The sequence below is a fragment of the Plectropomus leopardus genome, chromosome 8 (assembly GCF_008729295.1).
Source record: "Plectropomus leopardus isolate mb chromosome 8, YSFRI_Pleo_2.0, whole genome shotgun sequence".
Lineage (NCBI taxonomy): Eukaryota > Metazoa > Chordata > Actinopteri > Perciformes > Serranidae > Plectropomus > Plectropomus leopardus.
In genome coordinates this window covers 14,750,506-14,774,021 of record NC_056470.1, presented here as the reverse complement: position 1 = coordinate 14,774,021, position 23,516 = coordinate 14,750,506, and the positions used below count along the sequence as shown (strand labels likewise).

General features: G+C 38.5%; 1 long non-coding RNA gene across 1 annotated transcript in view; it reads left to right on the top strand.

Moving 5' to 3' along the window:
• Window positions 1-23,516, top strand: part of LOC121946461 — a 91,903-nt gene that overhangs the window by 32,545 nt on the left and 35,842 nt on the right. Inside the window, exon 3 of the long non-coding RNA XR_006106023.1 lies at window positions 5,771-5,819. This is a non-coding gene — a long non-coding RNA (uncharacterized LOC121946461). The remainder of the gene's footprint in view (window positions 1-5,770; window positions 5,820-23,516) is intronic.

Here is a 23,516-nt window from a genome sequence, read left to right as displayed (position 1 = left end):
CACAATGTAAAAAAGCCACTCCCTGTTGTATAGTCAATAACCTGAGTTTAAAATAGCGTTTTAGAATTGGCTTGGTACCTAGATGCAATTAAAGTGATACTCCACCCAAAATCTGTCTTTGGAGTCTCAGATTAACCAGCCTCATGACTCGTACTTTTATATTTTATATTTGTATCTTCTATTTTATCTGTTTTCTTTTTTTCTATATTTATGTTTCACCAACCCACCAGAACAAATTCCTCGTATTGTGTTAACTATACCTGGCAATAAATCTTTTTATGATTCTGATTCTGATTGTGATTAAAGGCTGCTGTAAAAAAGGTTTTGTTTAACCTCATTGAGAGAGCATTGGTGGTCAGCTTGTATTCATATCAGTTACAATAGATCCTTAATGGGGAGCAAGTTTCACTGAAGAAAAAGGGTATTAAAACATCCAAAGAACTGAAAACCATTTCCTCAGCTACTTGTTTGCTGCCCATCAATATGCTCATCATATGAGCACTTACACACATTACCTGCTGCTAGCATAGCACAAACGAATCTCAGACTGAACTGTCGGTGGTTGAGCTGCATTTTGGGTAATCCAGGCATCAGATTTTGACAAGAAAAAAGAATGCACAAAATAAATAATCAGGATATCTCTGGTTCTGATTGATCTAAAATACTTTTAAAAAACAGCATTTTTATCTTGAAAATGTGATAGCAGTATAAACTTGGACCTCTGCAGCACCTTAAAAATACAGTTTGGCCATGTAAATGTTTATTCTAAATTTCCAACACAATGGAGTGAGCAGCCAAAAGCCATCATTTAAACTCACAGTTCAGAGTGAAACTTTAACAAACTAATATGTGGGACTAAGTCAAAACTGTCCTGATTTGAACTGAGAGTTTAGAAAGAAAAGGCCTGCCAGGGTTCTTCCTTTCCCTTTACATACTCACACAACTACAACTAACAAATAACAATTGTAAGTTGGTTGGAAATCAGTTTAAAATAAATGAATGAAATGGTGAAGTATGAAGTGATTATGCATGCAGTGTGGTGTAGGCACATGGTGTTTTTATATAATGACCCTTTTAACGTAACAACCCTGAAAACCCTTCCAAACAGTATATAGATTATGTGTTCTTGAAGGAAACCTGTATATTTAACATTCTTAATACTAATATGAATAGTGATTCACATCAGTATTCAGTAAACAAGAATCTTAAAAGCAGGTGAAATAAAGCACATATAAAAAAAAATAAGTTTGGCCAGCTACACATCAAGTTATCTGCTGGAGTCACATTGCGTGACAAAGGTGTGTGTATATTGCACAGTATATTTATCTCATACCAATGCCTAAGGGCAACTGTTGGTAACATGACCTCATAAAATCTCACCATTCAGGTTCAGATTTTCTCTTTCTGTCATGCACAAGCTTTGTGGATTGAGCAGTTTTGCAAAGAGCTTAAAACCTATTTTTAAAAATCTGTTTTAGCATTATTTGTAAATTTACTGACTTGAAATAATGAATTCCAAAGACGTGAAACACTTGATTCTCGCCCTAAGCTTAAGAAAATTGATTTGCCACAAATTAAGCACCAACTGTCAATTGTGGAAAGATTTCCACATTTTGTATGTCTTGTGTTTAAAAGTATACAATGCAGTATTATCCTTTACTGTTTGTAAACATAAATGTGAAAGTAAAAGAATAGCTAACCCCAGATTCCCTTGTGTTTGGCATTTTGCCATTCTATATTTGCATTTTTTCTGGGCTTTGTCTTTTGGATGCCTGCTGCTTATGGTCTGGCACTTGGTCGCTATCTTTTTTATAAAGCCACAACTGGGATGACAGGGATATATTCTTTTATAAGTTTGTATATTGTGTTTTAGGAAAATCCTAGTGAAACTTTTCTGTTTTCATCACTAAACAGATGCTTTGAAACACCACCTAATCAAACAGCTTCACAGGGGAGCAACATTTACAGTCACTGAACAGTTAACACATTTCAGCTCTCGTGATTGCTGTTTTATCACCAGAATCAAAATATGCACGTTTTCAGTACCTTCCCTCATTCACATGTTCTGACAAGGCTTTCACAAGTGGCTTGGCTTTAGGTTGTGTTTATAGTATTACTGTGTACTTTAGTGTACCTATTTTTTATTTAAACATTGTTTTTGAGTGGACTGTGGAAATTACAATTTCACCTTGTAAAAACAACTGTTAAACAGGAAGAGAGAATATACTTAAAACTAATTTTACAAATGCAGAAGTCTGTGAAGTCTGTTGTAAATATAAATGTTCTAGGTACTATAGATACAGCAAAAGGTCTACAAAAAAACCCCAGAAAACCTGATGAATGCATTGTGTAAAACGTGTAGTACTGCATACTCATTTGTGCTTTCCTATCGCAGAAAAAGTCATCACGGTAATGGAAAATACCAGAAAGTACATATCCCATTTACTTATGAAATACCCATCTTCCTGAAGCTTGTTATGTTTTTTTCGTTTTACCTTAAATACCTGTTCCATGGGTGTGTGCATTTTTTCAGCTCGTGAGGTCATGTGTGATGAAAAACATTCATGCCATAACATATCGAAACCTGTTTTTGCGTAATGATGTAGATATTTTTGAAGTATCAGCCCAATGCCTTTTAACAGGCATTGAATGTTCCTTTACAGTTTGTTTTTTTCCCTCTTCTTGTCCTGCCTCTGAGGTGAGAGGGAGAGACTTTGAAACTAAAGTTGGCAGCATTCTTTGGCAGTGACACACACACAGAAGTATCACCTTATTGCTCAGTTTTTCAAACACAAAGAGCTGATCTGGGCGTTCAGGTCCTGATCTTAAAACTGACTGCATGTATAGCAAGAAAAGGGTAACGATGCTTATTATCAAATAAATCTTAACATTTAGTCAAAAAGAAATGCTTTTTTTGTCTGGGTTCTAAGCAGTCATTGTGTGTGCTGTTGTGTCCCTCTCCAAGATATGTTTTTAATATTAACAGTGGATATTGGATATTCTATTTCCTCTTTTTAGGTTGAGCCACTGTGGCTATCGCTACTTGTGGTCACCACCCAGCTCTTCTGTTTATTACATATTTCTTTTGATGCTCCTGGTAATGTAAAATCACTTCTCCTGGCAGATATTTTTATTCTTGGAATGATTTTTCTCAACAGTGTGTACACAGAACAACAAATGTAAAAAGCTTTTTAAAGAATAGACTGACTAAGTAATTTGATGAATTAGCCACAGACCAAAAAACAAATATGTCCCAATTATTACTGGAATCCACTGTGAACAAGTTCCATGATAGTCGGAAGCAGCAGTCCCGTGATGAGGAGGAGATCCCTTTGTGTTCCAGAGGTGTCTCAGACAGGCGTGTTGCCTCACCTGGTCCTGTGTTTACCTCAGATGGTAGGATTAGGAAGCAGCCATGTGGAAGATATGACTCTAATCCGTCGTGCATTTACTTGGCACTCAGACACGGTCCTCTGCAACACTTCCGCTCTCCTAAAGGTACAACAACGCCCTTAAGGAATGTGAGAAATATCAACAGCATTTTGAGACTCTCAGAGTGTGATACAGCAATATTATGACAACTACGTGGGGTGCAGTTTGCCCTGTGGAGGAGGGTCGCAGGTGGGCTGTTTGGGGATCAGTGAGAAGGGGTGTTATGATTGTGTCTCATAGCAGTTCTCTGGCAGTCATCAAGCAGCTGACAGATTCAGATGTGCTACATGGATCCGTGCATCATGTGCTGTCCAAAGAAGGCAATAACTGAACTCTAGAGTACCGTCTGGCTTCTGCCAAACACACTTTTAAGAAAATTTTTCATATTATAACTTACTGAATATTAAACTTTCTTACAAGATGGCATCTTTGAGAACTGCTTTCTTGGCGCATACACCAAAAAAGTTTCTAGCTTTTTGGTTTACTTCTGGGGTATGCAGTCCACTGAATATGCGCAACAGTGTTTCTTCCCACAAGGCCCATAGACTTTACATTGTGATGACATCATGGGTTTTTAGATTGCTTTTTTTGGCTAAAGGAAAGTTTTCCAGATATGAAACCTTCTGAGATCAAAAATTCATAACGGGAAGAGTCATAATTGGCCTTGTTTACAGTTCGAGGTGTCCTGTCAACAGTTTAACAGATGTCCATTTTATAAGGGAAATTTTTTTGCAATATGGTGACTGGCCCCTTGGCAAAAGAGTGAGCACTAAGAGTACTCACTCTTAGTGCTGGAGTGCACTCTGGGACAATCTGGACTGTTTGTAACTTCAGAGCATTGTTGGAGTGAACCGTTCAGTTATCCAGAGTACACTCTGGCACTCATGGAGTGCCAGAGTGTACTCTGGCACTCTGTCTGGGAAGAAGGAGCAGCAGAGCGCTGAATGCAGTTAATGTATAATAACTACACCGTTCATTAATTCATATAGAAATAGAGCGTTTCATTTCTTCGAACAACAGCTCTCTCATTTTAGTGTAGAGCGTCATATTAAATCTACAAATGCACCCTTGAAAGCAAGGCTAAGCAGTGGCACCATATCCAGTTCTCTAATGAATCTATGACGGAGACCCATAACTTTTTACAGGGAAGAACTTTGCCTTTTTTGGTACATTCGTACACCCCAGACCTTATTGAGTACATATTTTGAACAAGTTGAAGTAACACTTTAATAGTATTTTTTACCTGTCTGCCTGACAGTGTCTCTTTCTCTTAAATCTTGGACAATTAAAAGATCTGTTATTGCAATTTCAAATAAAGATTAGATTTTGTTGATGCTCATAAGGCAGCAAGTAAACTTTCTAAAAAAACAGTGAATTAATACATTTGTTGCAAAATTGCATCACAACTACTAATGAAGGCAATTCTTAGGAGTCCCAACTATAATAACTATGAAAACAGATTGTTTTACAGAGGGCAAGCAGCATGGCCAATGTCATCAATTATATAGTTTGCATTATATATGTTTTATCATTTTTAGGACACTTTGCTGCTGTTTACAGCTTTATCTGATTTGTTTTTGGTCAGATGGCTCGCCCTTGATGTCGTAACCACATCACTGCCTCCATCACAAACGGTAGAAAGCAAAAGTCTTATTTATCCAATGTGCTGATAATTAAGCCTTCTCATTAGTGACATAATTGGAAATGTAATTAGCAATAGTAATAATTATTGCATTTAATACCTTTTCTCTTTAGTTATCAGACTCATTCAAACTGGTAATTAGCAGTCACTAGAACTTTATACTTTTTTCCTAATTCATTTTGGACACCAATTATTTCCGTTGTATTTTACACCAATAAATCATTTCCACATTCATTTATATTTTTAAGTAAGAATACAAACACTGTGCTCACCATTTTTGTTCGAGTAGGGATTTTTTTTTTTTATCATACTGAAGCTGCATTGTTTCAGTTTTTCCTTAACTCAACTTGTTGACCAGCAACAGGAAAAATTGGGTTTATAGGAAAAATCATTTTAATTTCAAGAAACACATTAGAGCACCTTTTTAAAGTTGCTATATTTAATTTGATTGACCTTAACAGAACAAGCCCCCATTCTTTTTCTTCAGCCAACTGTGGCCAAAAATGGAAAATGCTCCCCTTGGTCACACCTGGATGAAAGACAGGGTCAGGATCCTTGGTGTTCCACTGTCAGACTCTAACCTTTTACATCAATATGTTTGCACCCGAGAGGTTCTCACATGATCAAGTTTTTTAAATCTCTCTGTTCAAAGAAACTACATGTGATGGTAAACAGCTGTTTTATGCTTTTCTACAGAAATCAGATTCACCCGAATTCACCGGCATAGACTGTTCAACAGGAAAAGGTGAGTCTCAAACTTTATTCTCGTCACTCAATATTTGCTGTACATGTAATCAACAGAGAAAGGTAAGAGAAAAAAAACATTTCAAGTATGAATTGGGTCGGATTTCCATCATTGAGGTCAAACTAAGTGATTTGTAATGAAGTTGTATGAGAAAAGCATTTTGTTGAGACTGTTCTTGAAACAGTTTCCATCAGTGGGAAACAAATCACTGGATCACTGACTTTACTTTCACAAAACACAAAAAACGGCTTGTAATGTGCAGTATTGGTGTCTCTGCTCCATGTTGAAGTTGCACCTCTGTTTCGAGGAACAACTTAATTGTCTCAAACATGCACGCAAGCAGCACACACGAGTCATGATACCCCAAGGCCTAGATTAATTAAGCTATGAAAACCCACGAGCAGAGAGCATTCAGCAGGTGCCTGTTTGCCTTGGTATGGGACTTGTTTTTGGCAGTGGTGCAGTGGCTCATTATAAATCTATAATTAAGTTACAATTTTATTTGCTTTTTTTAACATACTGTCATAGGGGATCACCATGGCTTAAACTCTTATTCTGTTAAGTGCACTCTTGGCTATATTTCTATTGTATCTTCTATTCTTCCTCAGGAATTATACTTTGACAAATGTGTGAATGACAGGGTGAGAGTGATACTGTGTGTGTCACTCCCTGGTTGTTAAGCTGTGCCTCCTACAGGTGTTCTTGTTTTCAACTTGCTGTTTAGGCGCATCTTGTAATTCTTGAAATCTCTTGATTTGCTCTTAATCCAAAACAAGCTGATTTGCCCCCCCCCCCCCGCCCCCCCTCCTCCCAACACTACTCCTCGTAGTCTCTGGATCTCAGCACAAAAACAAACATAACGCCCTCCTGCTGGCTGAGGGGATGGTCCTCAGAACCCCCACAGTTCAGCTCATCCCGTGTTGGGGTGTGTTGGCAGCGCTAAGTGAATGCGATGAAGCGGCTCTCTCAGGGCAACGTCTGTTATTTTGAGTCACCTGCCAGCAAAAAGGGAGGGTGAGATGCACAGCAGGGGCCTGAAGGAGGGATGAGCAAGGCTGTGGGAGAGAATCCCCCTGCTTGCAGGGTGGTCAGACTGAATGAGAGTCACCACCACGGCGGTAACGTGTGCCAAGAGCTCGCTCAAGCTAACAATGTGGCCTGTGGAGGGGCAGACTGGGAAGGAAATTGAGGTTAACGACATTGTTACATATTAAATAGGGCTCGCCTGTGCACACAGGATGTGGAATGGTTAATTCTCGAATAGTCAAGCATGTTATTTTGTAATGAAATCCATAAGAAATTGTATTAAATCAAAATATTTGGGGTTGTTTCAGGATATTCTATTCTAAGGATTAGAAAGACATTAAAATTTAAGTGAGGTAATATTTGCCGTGGAAAGCTGCAGTATGTTGTATTTTTGGTTTCAATAACTTGGCTTTAATTACTGTTTCTACAAAACTGCTTTTCTTAAAAACCTTGATAGATCGAAACAAATCCTCATATATCACATACTGTTACCTCGGAGTGGTCTCCGAAGACTGTAGTGTTTTCATTAAAATGGAATTTCTGAAATTTTGATATTCAATATCATTTTTGATACTAGGGAGAAATTTGAGATTTCAGGGCCAAGAAATTAAAAAAAAAAAAAAAGAAAAAAACATAAATGTAACATGGTTGTACATGAAAATGAAACTTTTCTTTTTTTGTTATTAGCAGAGAACAGCAGAATGACTGGAGTAAATGTTAATAATTAATGATACATCAGTCTGGACAGATATATTGATTCAATGATCAACAATCCGGTATTATTGATACAAAGGGAAAACAATGATACATATTGTCATCTTAAAGATACAACTTTATATAAGAATTCCCATGGCAAGTCTGTGCCACTGTTTCCATTCAATTACACCTCTTTCCTAAATATTCAAGCAGTGCTAGTAGCCTAATACATGGCAGATATCGGTAATCAAGACAATGAGGATATTAACAGATGCTGTCTTGTATTGATTGCACACTCCTCAATTGAATCGAATCAAAGTCATATCATGGCACACTTAGTGATATCAGCAAATATCCTATCATTGTGCAAAGAATTGATACAATATTACATTGTGATGATAAAGAGTATGCATAATATGATGTTAATTTAAATACAGAAGAGACTTGATGATTGCTAAAATTAGGTGGGAAAAAAGTGGATATATCGATGTTGGTATTGGTTTTTGGTCAAATAAGTTGTCATGTATCGGCATATCAGCATATTGGATATCTGCAAAAAATCATATATTGTGCATCCCTCACTGACACTCCTATTAACAGTTTGAGAGATTTAGGAACTACAGCAGGTACTGATATTTCTATACCACGGCAAATGAACTTTGAAAGCCTTTCAAATATTCAAAATTGGTATGTATCAATAAAAATTTACATCAACACTAGAACACTGTAAACTTTTTTATTAAAAAGCCAAAATAACCCTCCCCAAATAGTTATATCTGAATTTAACAGTACACCTACAAACTCACTTCATGTGAACTGACTAGTCAGCATATTAAGTGTTTTCACAAGTGCTAATTGCACATACATTACATTAGTACAGGTCTTAGCACTGGTTTTCACAGCTCAAGCCTTACTAGTGAATCTCACCGCTTTCCTTTACTCTTTCCCCCACTGTGCTTTGCCCAGGGGAGAGACGCCTTCTACGTGTTGTAATAAGGGTAGCTGATATAATGAAGGTCATTGTAATCAGAGCTAATGTGCCAAGGAGTCAAGACACTGTAGCTTTATTTGCCAGCAAGGCCCGGCATTTGGTACCCATGGGGATCAGGCTGATAGTGTTATCTTAGCTAACCTGACTCTAATACAGGCCTTGCTCCGCTGTTTGTGTCAGTGTCGGCACTGAACTTTTCCCAGTGATCCCTTCCATGTGTGGATGGGCATGGATTGGGCTCCTCTCCTCTCCATCCTGGTTAAATCCCATCCCAAGGTGTTTGGCTTCTCTCAGTTCACATACTGTATTAAAAGAGCTGTGCTCCCGCTCTCTGACTGTCTTACTCGGAAAACAGACTGGTGCTCACATAGGCTTCGATTGAAAGCACTTGACATAGAAACATTACATTGGCGTCTGCTGAGGACTGGCTCGTAACAGATGACCTCTAAATCTAATCCTGTCCCTCAGGATATGCAAATGTCCTCAGCTCAAATTTGATTTGTTTTTGTCAGTTCAGGACATAGCAGTTTGTTTACAACTGTTATCTAAGACAGTGTAAAAAATGGATGGTGCACACACACAAAGCTGTACTTTATAAGATGTTTTACAACTTTGCCCACCAGGCTGTTTTGACATTAGGGTCTTGTGTAAATTTTCCTTAAACTTTGGTAGAGAAATTATTTTTCTTAGCTAATCATTCTGTGTGATGAGATAAATTATATACCAAGGCTTAGCTGTCAAACTGATGAAATGATCCAACCACAGTAGTGAATAATTGACTGTAATTACTGTTTTTTGTTATTGTTGGGGTTATTTGTAAAATTGGTTGGTAGATGTTTTAATAATAAAACATGTTAGAGTGTAAACAGAGGGCTATTGTCAGCACTTGATCAAGACAATTGTGAAACTGTAGTTGCGAAACTAGCAGTTCATCATTTTTAATGACCCATATGTGACTGGATATTTATCAGGAACCCCTAAGTCTATAAAATCAGAAACAAATCCCATCTCTAGACAGGATCCTCAGCAAAAGTTTAAGCTTGATTATCAGTTCTGTCATTTTTTTTCTTCACACTTGCCTTTTTAATGTGCCACTTTCTGTAAGAAACATCAAAGGCCTTTTTTTCCTATTCATCTGAGCACCTCCAGGAAAAAAAAAGGCTACCCATATCTAACCCCATGCAAGTCCCCTGGTCCCATCATTCAAACTTCCAAGCCTCTCTTTGTGGCTTCCTAGAGGACCACGGTGAAATGATCTCTTTTGTTTCGCATCATTAGTTCCATCTGTTGTGCGAGCAGGCCTGTCTGTTCCGGAGCATGGCAACGTGATGGTCGCCAGGGGCGATTGGAGACGCTACCGTCCCGGTGGCTTGTGGCTCGACCTCCGCCACCACCATTGCCTCGTCCGTGATCCCCATGACACTCTCACACTCGCTTGACTGTTTTTACTTATTTATTCATACATCTGGGGAAAACAGAGGCACACATGTGTTTCGTATGCATGAAATACAGTTAATTTAGTTGCATTTTGAAGGAAAGAATAAAGCTTAGATTAATTTCCAACTAATTTCAGTGTAAAATTTAAAGAAAAAAGTCAAAATTCTTTGATTCAAGCTTCTTAAGTGTGAATATTTTCTGCTTTCTTCACTCCTTTATGACAGTGGTTCTCAACATTTTTCATGTCAAGGAATCCTGAATAGATAGACATTAGTTCATGGACCCCCATTTGATGTGGTTTTACTTCAGAGACTTCCATTTGAAAAAAATGTTGGTTGTTAATTATGAATTAAGACAAGAATTCTATAGTTTTCAATTAAAGCTGCAACAAATAATCCAAATCATCTGATTGCAGCTTCTTTAATGTTGATAGTTTATGGTTTCTGTACTCATTTACTCATGTAACCGTAAACTGAACATTTTAGTATGTCATGCTGGTCTTTGGGAAACACAGATCAACATATTTCAACATTTTCTGACTATTTTTATAGGCCAAACATCCAATCGATTAATGGAGAAAATAATCAACAGATTAATCTGCAATGAAAATAGTCCTTCGTGGTACTCCCAGATCAGTGATACTCTGTAGTCTAAGAGCAGTTTATAAAGTTGAGAGAATGAACCAATTTATCAAATATATAGAAAACAAAATTTTTAATCTCTCTGAAGTTATTGTATCCAGTTCTATACAAATCTCATATACTTGTGAAATTCACACTGTATGCCCACCCTGTTTCGAAAACAGGCTTTAATAGGTCAGATTTGTGTGCTTATTTTCATGCAGTCGGGAGTAAATGATGCACCAACAGATGTAGCATTTTCTCTCAACAAGGAAATATTTTATTCATGATTTACATGAATGATAAATCTTCAGAAAGTCTTAGCGCTGATGGGCATACACAATTTAACATCTGTCTTCCTCAGAATAATTAATCGCGTACCAGAACACTTGGGACTCAGTGTTGGATTTTTCCTCTCACTTTACTTGATCTAATTACTTCTTTAAAAGCAAAACATTCTCTAAAGAAGACTGGAATGATAAACATACCAGCCATACACTCCGCTAAAGAAAAGTCTAGGAAAAGATGCAAGAAAATCTTGTAAAGACTGCTTTTAAGCCCTGTCACTGTGAAACCATGTAAACCCAACCATACGTATGATGGGCAAGTGTGGCCTTGCGTTCTAATTATAATTCGTAATTCCCAAATGAATATTTCCATAATGTCCCCCGAGTGAATTGCTGTGGCCTTATCATCACAGTGTGAATGTACAGCACAAGGGCATCTGTGTGCATGTCAATGCAGAGATCACCAGATCATTTTCATCGAAGACGGAGCCATCAAAGGTCATAGCCATCCGAATGACCTAACCTTGCAATGTAACACCTGGGTGTAAAAGTGGACTCATCCTATCTACTGGGATGGGTGTAATGTACCTCTAATGTATAAAGTGCGGAAATAAAATAAGAGTTATAGGTTGGTGGAGGAGGTTCAGTGTGGGCTGGAGAATACTGTAACTCTATAGGGTGAAATAGCTGTGTTGGTATCACCCGAGGTGACAGGCTATTGCCAAAGTGCTGTATTTGTTGGAACCATTATGAAATAAAGACTGTGAAAAAGACCAGTATTCAGTTTGAATTGATTCCTGGAAAACTCCAGAAGTGAATATGCTTTCATTTTGATAGTATTACTATGGACAAAATGTGTTGTGTCAGTTTCACCTCGCCATTACTTTGCTCCATTAAGGCAAAACCGACTGATTTTATTTTTGCTCAGTCTTTTCTGTGATAAAATGAAAATCGGAGAGCTTTATTAAGTCTGAGTGACACCTAAAGCTGAGAGCCAACAGGAAAATAAGTCATGTGGGATCTAGTTTCAGTTCATTTTTGCTCAATTCCCATCTCCTGATCAAATACTGCACTTTCCAGTAGGGGCCTAATGGGAGTGTCAAGTTCACAAAGGCCCTCTCTCTTCCTCTGACTCCATTACCTGATAACAGCACTGGTTTTGGCACTTATTTGCACAGTGCAGTTCAGCTATGCTTGTGCTGTGCACATTTGTTGGAGGCTGTAATTGAAGCTATATTGAGGCTATTTTATTAATTTCTTCATATCTTCCCCACGCATGTGTCCAAGTTGCTATGGGCAGGAACCCATCTCATTTTCTTCCCTGTATTCTGACTATCCGAACTGTTCTTTTTAGTGAAGCTTTTGAATGCTGCTCCTCTTTAAGCCAAACAAACATGACCACTGATGTCTTGGGTTCAGGGCCTTTCAAACAACCTTTCAATAAAACAAGCTCAGCTGTGAGACATACAGGATCTCTCGTGCTGCGCAGCCCCGCTGAAAATACCCTCCCTCCTGTTTCAAAGCCATCAGCTTTTGGTTCCCCCAGGAGAGCCAGCATTATCCTGCAGGGTTTATTTAAACTTATTGGGAAGGTCTTGCCTTTTTTCATACAGTACGTCATGTGACATTTAGGAGAACCTCACTACGTATGAAACTGATTTGAGTTGGCTTATCGATCTGAGCTTCAAAACTATAGGTGCTGATATCCTGTGGCAGGGAAAGGGTGGCAGGTTTTTTGATACGAAGCCACACCTGCATCTGCCTGTGGTGTAAGCATAGGGGAAGCCTGCTGCATTTGTCAGACTTTTAGCACTTTGTGTGTAATAGTAACCTGAAAGGTGCAAGGGAAGGAAGGAAAGAGAGTCAAATAAGGAGGGATGAAAAAGGCTTTTTCTTCTCCGCTTGATACTGAGTTCTCTGACTTATTTTTATTGACCTTTTCTCTTTCTCTTATCTATCGACAGTATAACATATGCCACTGAAATAAATGTCATTTGGCTATTTCTGGTTTCAGTGTCAAACACTGACGTATGGTATTTTGATGGAATTCATTCAGTGAGTACATTTACATGCATTAAATAATCCAGTTTTTGCCCTTATTCCGAAACAGGCAATATTCCTATTAAACTGTTGAAATGTCTAATGGAAATGAAAATTTCACTAACACTCCCCACTTACTTGCAGCTGTGCATATTCCTATTAACATGCTTATCACATCAAAATATGGAAAAGTAGAACAGCTGTAGCCGCTTGTCATTTTGCTTTTTTGCATCAAAGTAGGATTTTTTCAGTTTCCACCAGTGGAGGAGTTGTTGGACTCAATCTTTCCTTCCTTCATCTTCTTGAAAGGGTTGGAGCTGTGATATTTGCGCATATCCAAAACCTGTTGATATCTAAGTGTTTCATAATCTTTATAAAAACAAGTGTGTTTCTTTCTCCGAACAGAAATATGGGATTTTCTTTTGCATGCATCCCACAGCTATGCAAATTATTGGCAAGTTAATTTGTGTAACGTATCCATGACAACGCACAGAGCCGCCTGTAAATAAACAAGAAGCAGTGTGTCACAAAAAGCAGTAAAAAAAAAACAAGTTGAGACTCATATTCCGGACTGGCGGCAAACATGTCCAAATAATCCTCGTAAAATATGAATAATACCAGCATATCCCTCATGTCTTAGTTTGAAAATGGTAAATTTGGAAAGCGGCCTAATTTGGAATACTTACACAAAATGTGCTTTTTATATATTTGATCCACATCAAATTCAGAATATTGTTATATTCGCAGTAATAGGAGAATATTGGTGTGCATGTCATCATAGCCACTAATGTGAAAAGTGTATTCATTCTGGCCTTTATATTGCATCAACTTTATGTATAAAATGCTGTATTTGACTAAATATAGGGCCTTATCTTGCCTTTTTTAAATCACATAACTGCCTCTTAAATTGTCAGACTGGTCAGTCTCAGAGTGTTAGTTTTTGTACCGTCTTGGGAGGACAACTATGCTTTGGCTGAGACATTACTGGACCATTAAACCGCATATGCCCACCCCGGCCCCCACTCTCAAGCACTTTCAGTTCTGTATAAATGCATCGGAATTACTTCTGAGGGGGGGGGGGGGGGGTGCAAAAAGACCACTGGAAAGGCTACTTATTCTCTTAATGATGTCTTGTCCTTTTAAAAGTCGTCATCTTCATCCACAAATGGATGAGTACGGCAGAGGAGCACCCCAGGGACTGAGGTCATCCCAACCTTCTTGTCTCAGCACAGGAAGTTACTTTCTATGAAATGAGGCAGGACAGTTAGTATTAAAAGTTGGATTTTTTTGACAGGAGCTGGAGAGGGGCAGTGCAATGCCACATACCACATAGTAATTATTGTAGGGAGGATTAGTTGGCAGGTATTTGTGATTAGTTTGCGGCCCACTAATAGCTGTGACAGGAGGAAAAGTGTAAACACAATATTTATGTTTTTGAATAAGCATATTGCATGTGAAAGCAGAATTCTTAACTGACCAAACCCAGAAATCTTTTTTATGAATGAATCAACACTTGGCACTGTTAGCTTCATCAACATGTTATGAATTCAGCGTCTTGTGAAAGAGTTTTGGAATTTTTTTCATGGGAGTGAGCAAAAAGATAATCTATCCATTGACCAGCTAGGGCAATACGCTATCAACACCCATCTATTATGGCTTGTGTTGCATGAATGAATTGTTGCTGAACTCAAATTTTGGCTATGCTGTTGGATTTTTTAAGTCTAAATGTTTTCTGCTGAAGCTCAGGTAAAGCATCACTTAACTCTGTGAAACTTGAGCAAATTTGCTTGATTTCTTAAAAATATGGGAAGAATGACAAGAAATGACCCAAAATTAGCAAGAAAAGAAAAGAGAAGAAAAGGAAAGGGAAGTTAAAAAAACACCCAAAACAAAACATATAAATGACTAGGGAAAAGTGCAAAAAAGATTATAATACTTTTGTAACATAATTTTAAATATGTAATTTTAATAATAAAAGCATTTTTTCTTTTGTTTCTAGATATTTTCACTGGCTTTTTTCTTTTTTGTTCCCAAGGCATTTTTCCCCTATCTTTTTGTAAATAGTTTTTTAAATGTACTATTTTATTGCAATTTGTGGAACATTTATTACAAAGTTGCTCTTTGCCTTTTCCCTATGTTTTTGAAAGAATTTAAGCTTTTTGTTTAAAGTTCAAAGGTTTAAATACTTCTGAAAAGCATCTGAAAGCAGCAGATGGAAAGTTATGTCCCTTCAGGTTTCAAAGGGTTAATATTGTTTTGAGGAGTTGTGTCAGCACAGTGCTAATAAATATCACGGTAGATTTACAATTTAACGCTATTTTTTTCCCAACCCAAGCACCTTTGGGCTTCCTACAAGCACACATCACGCGGGTGAGGTGTAGTCAGTGATATACATGACATGCGTCTCTAAGGACCCTCTGATTTGTATAATATCCTTCAGACAAGGTCATAGCAGTGCCTACGTCTTTGAAGATAGAGGAAAGAGAACATGTTCCCCCTTCATTGTGCCTGTGGAATAGAACAAACGTGAGATCACGGTGTCGAGGGGCTTCCACTCTTCAAAGTTGATATGAATCAGACATGAAACGATGTAGATAAAGTGATAGTTATCTTGATTCCTGGCGCCGTCCGTGGAATAGACAGAGTAACGCGTTGGGAAGCTGAATAGCTGTGTTTTAGTGTGAAATCCTAGGGAAACGTATCCATCTGGTGTATGAATAATTTAGATGGCTCAAGTTGGTTCCTGTTGCTGTTGTGTTTGCGCTCAGCTTTCTCTCTCAGCTCAGCACCCCCCACCACCCTCCCTCCCTCCTTGACATCACTCCTGAGGCTTGTTTGTGATGCTTAAAGGGAAGTTGGGCCACATGAGGAATCGTGGGGAGGAGAGACTCACTTTTCCTCTCTGCTGTGCTTTCTGTCTCCCTTCTTCTGTCTTTGCTAGACCCTCACAAACCTCAGATAAACAGTTTAACATCCACAGACGCACGTACACTCCTTCACACACACACACACACACACACACACACACACACACACACACACACACACTGGCATATTGCATGACGCTGTAGACGCAGACAAACTGTATATGTTCTCTGTTCTAAGCATACAGTACACCATGCGCACCTTTGAAGTTTGAAAGGCTTGGATTTCAATAATTAAAATCTGATCATTAGCGTGCACTGAGCATTGTGTTAATAAGACTGGATGTGACAGATAATAGATTTTTACGTGGCTCTTATAAATGCATTATGCAGCACTTAACAGAGATGCATCAGAGTTGGTGAAAGTTCTTCTCATATGGAACCTGAGTGAAGGGATTTTAAAATGGATTCAAAGTGCTGAATTGCCCAACTGACCCCTCAAGCGCACACACACACACACACACACACACATGTATATAATGATCCCAGTTATCCCAAAATTTCAGCTGGAAAAAACTGGTTTCCCGCCACTGTGGACTGCTTCCCCGGGAGGAGAATGGGCAGCAGCTCCACAGATGGACCTTCAGTGGGTGGCTGTAGCAGCTCCAATTCGACCAGTGCAAACCACCCAGCACCTGGTGTCCCAGTGGGCTGGAGGGTCTAACTTGTGTATAGGCAGCAACAGAAAGTTTGTTTATCCATCGAGGAGTTAGGGCTGTGTGGTCCCCCAGAGCCGGCGTTTGCGCTGGCTGGGTTCATGTGTTGGGTTCATGTCTCCAGAGCTGCTGCCCACTTGCAAAATAAATTTCATTGTAATTAGTTACAATTACTGAGAAAAAAATAACTAAATTACTGAACTGAATTACAGTTACGAATCAAAATGTTGGTGATTTCAAAGGAGTTTAATCTGAATATATTATTTTACGTAAAAAGTCTGTATGTGGAAGATAACATTCATTCTGTAAAATTACACCTTTTTGTTATACAGGAATGACTTTTTTTGGCATAGCCTATTTCTGGACATTTCTCAACTTTATTGCCCAGTTTAAAATATTTCTTAGAAAAGTAATAAAAATAATCAAATGTAATGTATTACATCACTTTGATGATGTAATTGAAATAGTCATATTACTTATTACATTTTTACAGTGATAACTAGTAATCTGTAAGGACTCTCATCTCAAAAGTGCCCTCTCCGACACTGCCTGGTGTTGGTCTGTAGGAGCAGGCGGAGGCGGAGCACATACTGTGTTACAGGGGTAATGTTAGCTACATAGGCGTGAACTTGTGCGGCCTGTTAGCAGAAGGCTAAACTATTATTACATTTTTTCTCGATCTCTGAAACACTTTGCCAATATTTGCATTTTTTTTGTTTTCTTTTTTTTTTCGTCGTCAGACTCTCTTTTGAATAAGTCCCGCTTCCTTTTTTTGGTTGCTTTGCAGCATAGGCAGATGTTGCCAATGCTGGAATAGCATCATCAAGATTCTCCGACATTGAATCAGGTTTTAACTGAAGGGATGTGCATGGGCTTCTGTATTTGTAGGACAGCCAGTAGGGAACCCCCTTTCCTCAAAATGATCTGTGATTGGCTCATGTCTCCTGTCCCGGGCTAGACTTTCTAAAGCCTGAAAACAGAGCCAAGAGGAGGTGCAGAAGTCTAGTGTTCTTTCAGACCACTTAAGTTACAGTATGGTCAAAGTTTATTATGGGACTTTTGCCCAGTGACACCAAATAATGATCCCACTTAGACCAAATTTAACTCTTAATCATTACAGTGTACCACGTACAGTTAAATAGTAAATGTGCACATGTGCCTGCAACAAAACATGTTGCGACAAACACGTGCAGGGTACTCGCATAACACACAAACATGCAAATCCACTAATACGCCAGGCTGGCTGAACTTGCCCTGCATTTATTAATTTATTGTAAAAATGCAAACATGCTCAGGTTGAGTTTTGTCCTCTGGTGTAATCCAGTCCCTGTCTTTAGAGGAACCAGTGAGAATGAGGGGGTGCCGGCATTGAGGAATAGGAGGAGGGAAAGACGGGGAGAGAGAGAGAGAGAAAGAGAAGGAGGGAGGAGGAGGGGGATGTGACAGGCCCTTGGAATCTCAACCTCTCTCTCCTGGCGCCCGCACTAATCAACCCCTGTAATTTATGCAGAAAATATGATTTATATTTAATTTCACTACACTTGCATTGTTAATTTGAGATGTAATTAACGCGTCGCCACGGCAACTAATTTCTCAATGCTGTAAATTATCACCGCCTTTTCATCAAAATTCAGTTACTTTGGCTCCTGTGTGCAGTGTTGTGATGCAATTAGGTTACCAGGGCAACCCCAAACTGTTAATTTTCTTTTGTTATATTGCAGCGAGGCAGAAGTTTTTATACCACAAGTCATATTCACTTTTGGGGTGAACAAAGAACTTGGGTTTTCTTGTTCGTGAAACTGTGAGGACAGGGGTGTTCAACGGTGCCCGTGGAACATGCTGCTCATGAACACACATATACAACAACGCATGCTGCTTTTTCCCAACACTTGCAACAGCATTGTTGTGAACTGATTGATTGCTGAGAATTCTCTGCTACTGCAAGTAGAGGTGTTTCAAAGTTGTCCTTTGGGAAAGGGCATATTTGTCAAACGGAATCTATATAAATGAGAAATGTGTTCATTGTTGAAATTTAAGAGAGATTGGTCTTTCTTCCTCCCACAGCCCCCCTTTCCTCTCTCACTTTCCGTCTCATACATACAAACACGCTCAGACACACACACACAGACACACACAGATGCAGAGAGAACACATTTTCAGTACTCGCACTCTTTTTATTCCCCCAACAGTGACTGTGAAATGACTCAATATTTTAATCAACTGTATCTAATTTGCACTCCAGCAGAAGATAGGGCCACATGTGTGCTGTTGTTGCCCTGGCTGGCACTGAGTATGCCCACCGGATGCCTCTGAGCCGCCCTGGATTGCCACGCTTGCCAGTCTCTGTGGCCCACTCGGTGCGTCCGTCTCCAATCCATCCCCCCTTAGCTAGTCTTCAGTGGAAATATCAGGTCATTGGCTGCTAAGCTCTGGTTAACTGCAAAGGTAATTAAATTTGTAAGCAGGCTTTTTGAATCTTTTTAGCCTCTTCGGTAATACCGGCAGGGATTACAGCGTTTTTGAAGCACAGCTCTATTTTGACGCCCTGTCAGAAAGGGGCCAAGTCCCAGTGACCAGACACGGTTCACAACAAACTGACAGAGCCGTGACGTCTTCTTTACTGTGGCTACACACCGAGAAGAATATCAGGAAAATGCTTGGTTATTACAAAGCAGCCCCTGCAGCCAGATTAAATGATGCACTTCTGCATTATGTGAGTGTAATTTATTCTTCTCAAATAGCAAAACGAGTTCATTTATTTTTTTGATGCCCACTGGCAGCCTCAAAATCACCAGCCTCGCATGTGGTCAACACATTCATTTCACTTGCGTCTTTTTGAATTTCATTGGTGCCACCATGGCACTGATTTGCCTCATTTGTGGCACAGAAGACGAGGAGACAACTGTAGGGTGGGAGATTTCTTTTTCATATCACGATATTGTCCCTGCTGACTTTAAACAACAGTTTGACATTATTTGCAACGACAGCATAATATAAGAGGTTCAGCGTGTGCTCTCTGCAGAGGGGGACCGTGGGGAAAGCCCCAGCAGACACACTCTTTAAAAAGCCTGTTTCTCGACAAAGTAACAAGGGCATTTGATTTTAAAAAACATCTTTATGGTATCGTTTAGCCTGTTTTGGAGCATTAGAGGACTGATATTTGTTTCCGTGCAGATTACATGGCAGCTATTTGACTTTAACTCCAACCCCCAGTGCTTTGATCCCTCCCTGTCTGATCTTTTAACTATAGATTCACTCCACCTCAGCGTTTACAGCAGGCTAGCACTTGACTTATTCATCACACCTATGGTAAATAACAAGCATTATGTAGAAACTCCTAAAATTTAAAATGTATTTCATCATCTCTGAACCAGTATTTTATTGTGCTTTCTATGTGTTTGATGTTGGAAACTCAATATTTTAATAACACTGTAGGTCTTTATGTAAAAACCCAACAAGGGACCAGAGATGAAATATAGCAGTTGCTACACACTCTGTGCAATACATCAGTCTCATACTCTGAATTGGAACTATGTTAGATTGCATTGTCTCTATAAGGTAAAATCAAGTCAAATTTAAGTTAAGCGGTATTGGGAGAGATACTTTTAAAAAATATTACACTAAAGATTACTGGATACATGTCCTAAAAATATAATTTGTAACAAATTCCATTAGATTATTATAACTAAGTTACCTATTTTTAATACTTTGGATTACTTTTGGAATACTTCAGAGCGTCTTAAAGTATCAGCAAGCGTCACTCTCTGTCTACACTGAACCTGTTAAATGTGTTACATCATGTAAACAAACCTCGCAGACACCATATCATTTGTCTGGAGACATAACCACCTAAAACATGGGCAAGTATTGTCCTATTCAAAAAGTAAAAATATAAAAAGATAGAAACACATGTTATATATTGCAGTATTTACTGATATTCTTATTTCAACTCCACAAATCAGCTGTTCCTTGTCCAATGTGGAGATTAAAAGAGACTGACAAGTAAAATAGAAAAAGGATGTCAGATAAAAATTCAGCTGCATCACTTGCAGCCAGCTGAAACATTCCAATAGAAATCAATGCAATCAACCTGACATGTTGCATTCAGTTAGTTAACAGTGTTGGAGCAAATAAAAACAAAACAAATAAAGTAATCCCTTCAAGTCATCTATTTTTTAAAGATGGTAAATGTATTTAGAGTACCACCACTACGCTGTAACTGAAGACAGTTACTTTGTGTTTTTTATTTTTAAATGCGTAACTTACCTGCTTGCATTTTCTTACTCCCCCACCCTGAAGTTAAGTGTACATATTCTGCATTATGTAGAGACTGTTTCCTGTGGACAACATTACCACCAGTAAGATATAATAACGAAACAATATCCGCAGCTTCAGTGTTTTTCTTGGACAGAAAGCAGCTGACAAAGTCATTTGTCCACTGATGTCAAATTTTGTCTAAATAACAATTAGAAGTCACAATGAGGCTGAACTGCCTAATCAAAAGCAGTGTAATAGGACATCTAACCTGTCTGGTATGTCTGGCGAGCCTCGCTTGATTAGAACAACATAGTCAAAATATTCTTGCTATTGTCCTGGTGGATGCAAAGTATGAGTGTGAGGAAAGGTCATCAAGGAAGTTTTTATGTAACTCGCTCTGTAAAAACACTAAGTTGATTAGACTTGTTTATTTATTCAGGTCCAAAAGAGTATTTGCTTTTGTCGCATTTATTCCCATTTTGCCAGCACAAGGGGCCCTGGAAGACGAGTTACCAAGGAACACAAAATTTTAATTAGTGTATTTTAATCATTCAGGCTTTTCAAGCTAATCCACAGACTCCTGAGAATTCCCAAGATGCAGCTCTGTGCTGCTTTACCATTTATTGTTGAGTCTATTATAATTACTGTTAGCAGGTGGGGGCAGGGAGACGTTTATTATGTTTTTCCATCTTTATTATAATTACTAGAAAAAATGAAAGGATGCTGTTTCATTAAGTTTAGAGATGATGCCATTTTCCCCCTGTTTTTCCCCTCAATCTCCTTCCTGCCTTTGTTCCATAATGCTATTGTACTGGCTTTCATTCCAGGGCTTTCATACATTGCACAGCTTTATGAGAGAAAAACAACAAATAGAGACAGATCTCTTATTAAGAACAGAAGAGGGGAAAGATGGTCTTAAAGAACTTAATTTCTGAGAGAGTTCTGGTCTTTCTTTTTTTTTTTTTTTTTCCAAATCCAAGCAGGGCTCTGAGAATGAAGTTGACGCATCCTCTGAAACACAAATGTTTAATAGAGTTGGACTGGGATCAGAACAGAAATGCAGAAAGTAGAATATGTTTGCGTCTCTTTCACACTCGTCAGTAATGAAAGATAAGAGGACTGCAGTAAATCTTTAAGCCCCATGCTTTTGGTGCTCTGCAGGGATTTTAGCATCTTCCAGAAATATTTTATGTTTGTCTGTTTGTTTAAATACTATTTTGCCACTCCCTCCTCCTCAAGTCCCAAATGTGTGGCACTTGTGTATCTAAAACAATCAGGCAGCTGGAGTTTTGAACCAAATAAATGGGTGTTTTCTCTGTTAGAGTTCTTTTTTGCTTTCCTATTTGTGATTCATCTCAGAAGTTATACGAGAACCAACTTTTTAAATGAATACCGCATTTAAAATTGAATGTGTCTTTGTGTATTCGAGAGAAAAAAACGATGCCAGCAGTTTCTGTGGGTGCCATATGGTTTGACTAGTTGATCAGGGCTTGTACTATGGTTATGTTGGAGTCAACTACATCACATAAAACTTAACGCTTGCCATCATTTCAATGTCTGTCAAGGGCACAATTTTGGCAGGGGATCTCATCAATTTTCTTAAGTGAGCAGATCTGAAGCTGTCACTTGGCTAGAGAGCAATATGCAAAAGAACTTTATTTCAGCATGATGTCATTAGACTTCCACTTCTGTGAATGGATGCTTCACTATAGTCTTTGTTCATAAACACCTGAGTGCTAAGAAATTCATCCAAAATGAGAATCTGTGTTGTGCTGTTGTCAGTAAAAACCACACATAACAAAGAGTCAAAATAAAAAATCTTGATCACTCAACAATTTGCAAACCCTCAAATCATAAAAACAAAGCTAAACATTGCACAGATTTATTAATCCCCAGCAGCAGTGATGTGACATTTATGTCTTTTTGCCACAGGAGCTAAAATGGTCAAGTCATGACAAGAGAGCCGTTACTCTGAAGAGTCAGACAGACAGGTTCACTCAAGAGATAAACGCCAGAGCTTACTTTGTACAAGACTGAGAGACTGTATTTGCATGTGCAGTGTTACATTTTATGGTTGAGTGGCTGTATTTGATCTGATTTTTTTAAAGAGAGGGACTCACAAGTTTCGTTATTTGACATCTCAAACGATCCATGAGACGGTTCTCTGGAGTCTGGCTTGTTGAGCCAGTTCTTTGCAGTGACAACAAAAAACTGGCAATCAGTAATATTTAACAGATAATAACTCATATTTGATGTGAAACAGTGTAGTAAATAATAAAATACTAGTCGAATAATAACAATTTTGTACACTTTGGAGCAGCAAGCAAAAGATAAAACTACCTGGTGAAGTGACTAGAGATTGTTAGCAACTATGCTACCTGTCATAAAATACCCTTTCAAGTTTCCAGCCACATGTTGTCACACACAGAAACATTCCTTCTGCGCTGCTTTTGACAGCAAGATCTGACAAAAACAGTTCAGCAAAACTTGTGTGCAGCATAGTTATTCAGTTAGCAATGTCAGGAAATAAGAGCAAAGGTACTGTTAGTGTGCTCTACCTGTTTCCAGCTGTTGTTTTTATCATCGAGGCAAGCAGTGTTTCCACTGAGGACTAGCCAGTCTTACAGCTATGGTGGTAACTGACTGGGAGAAATATTAATTTTGTCAAATAAAATTTTGAGTATTCATCATCACTTTTTATTTCATGACTACATTTTAGCAATGATGTAAATGTAAAAAATATTGACACAACCTAGTTTATGT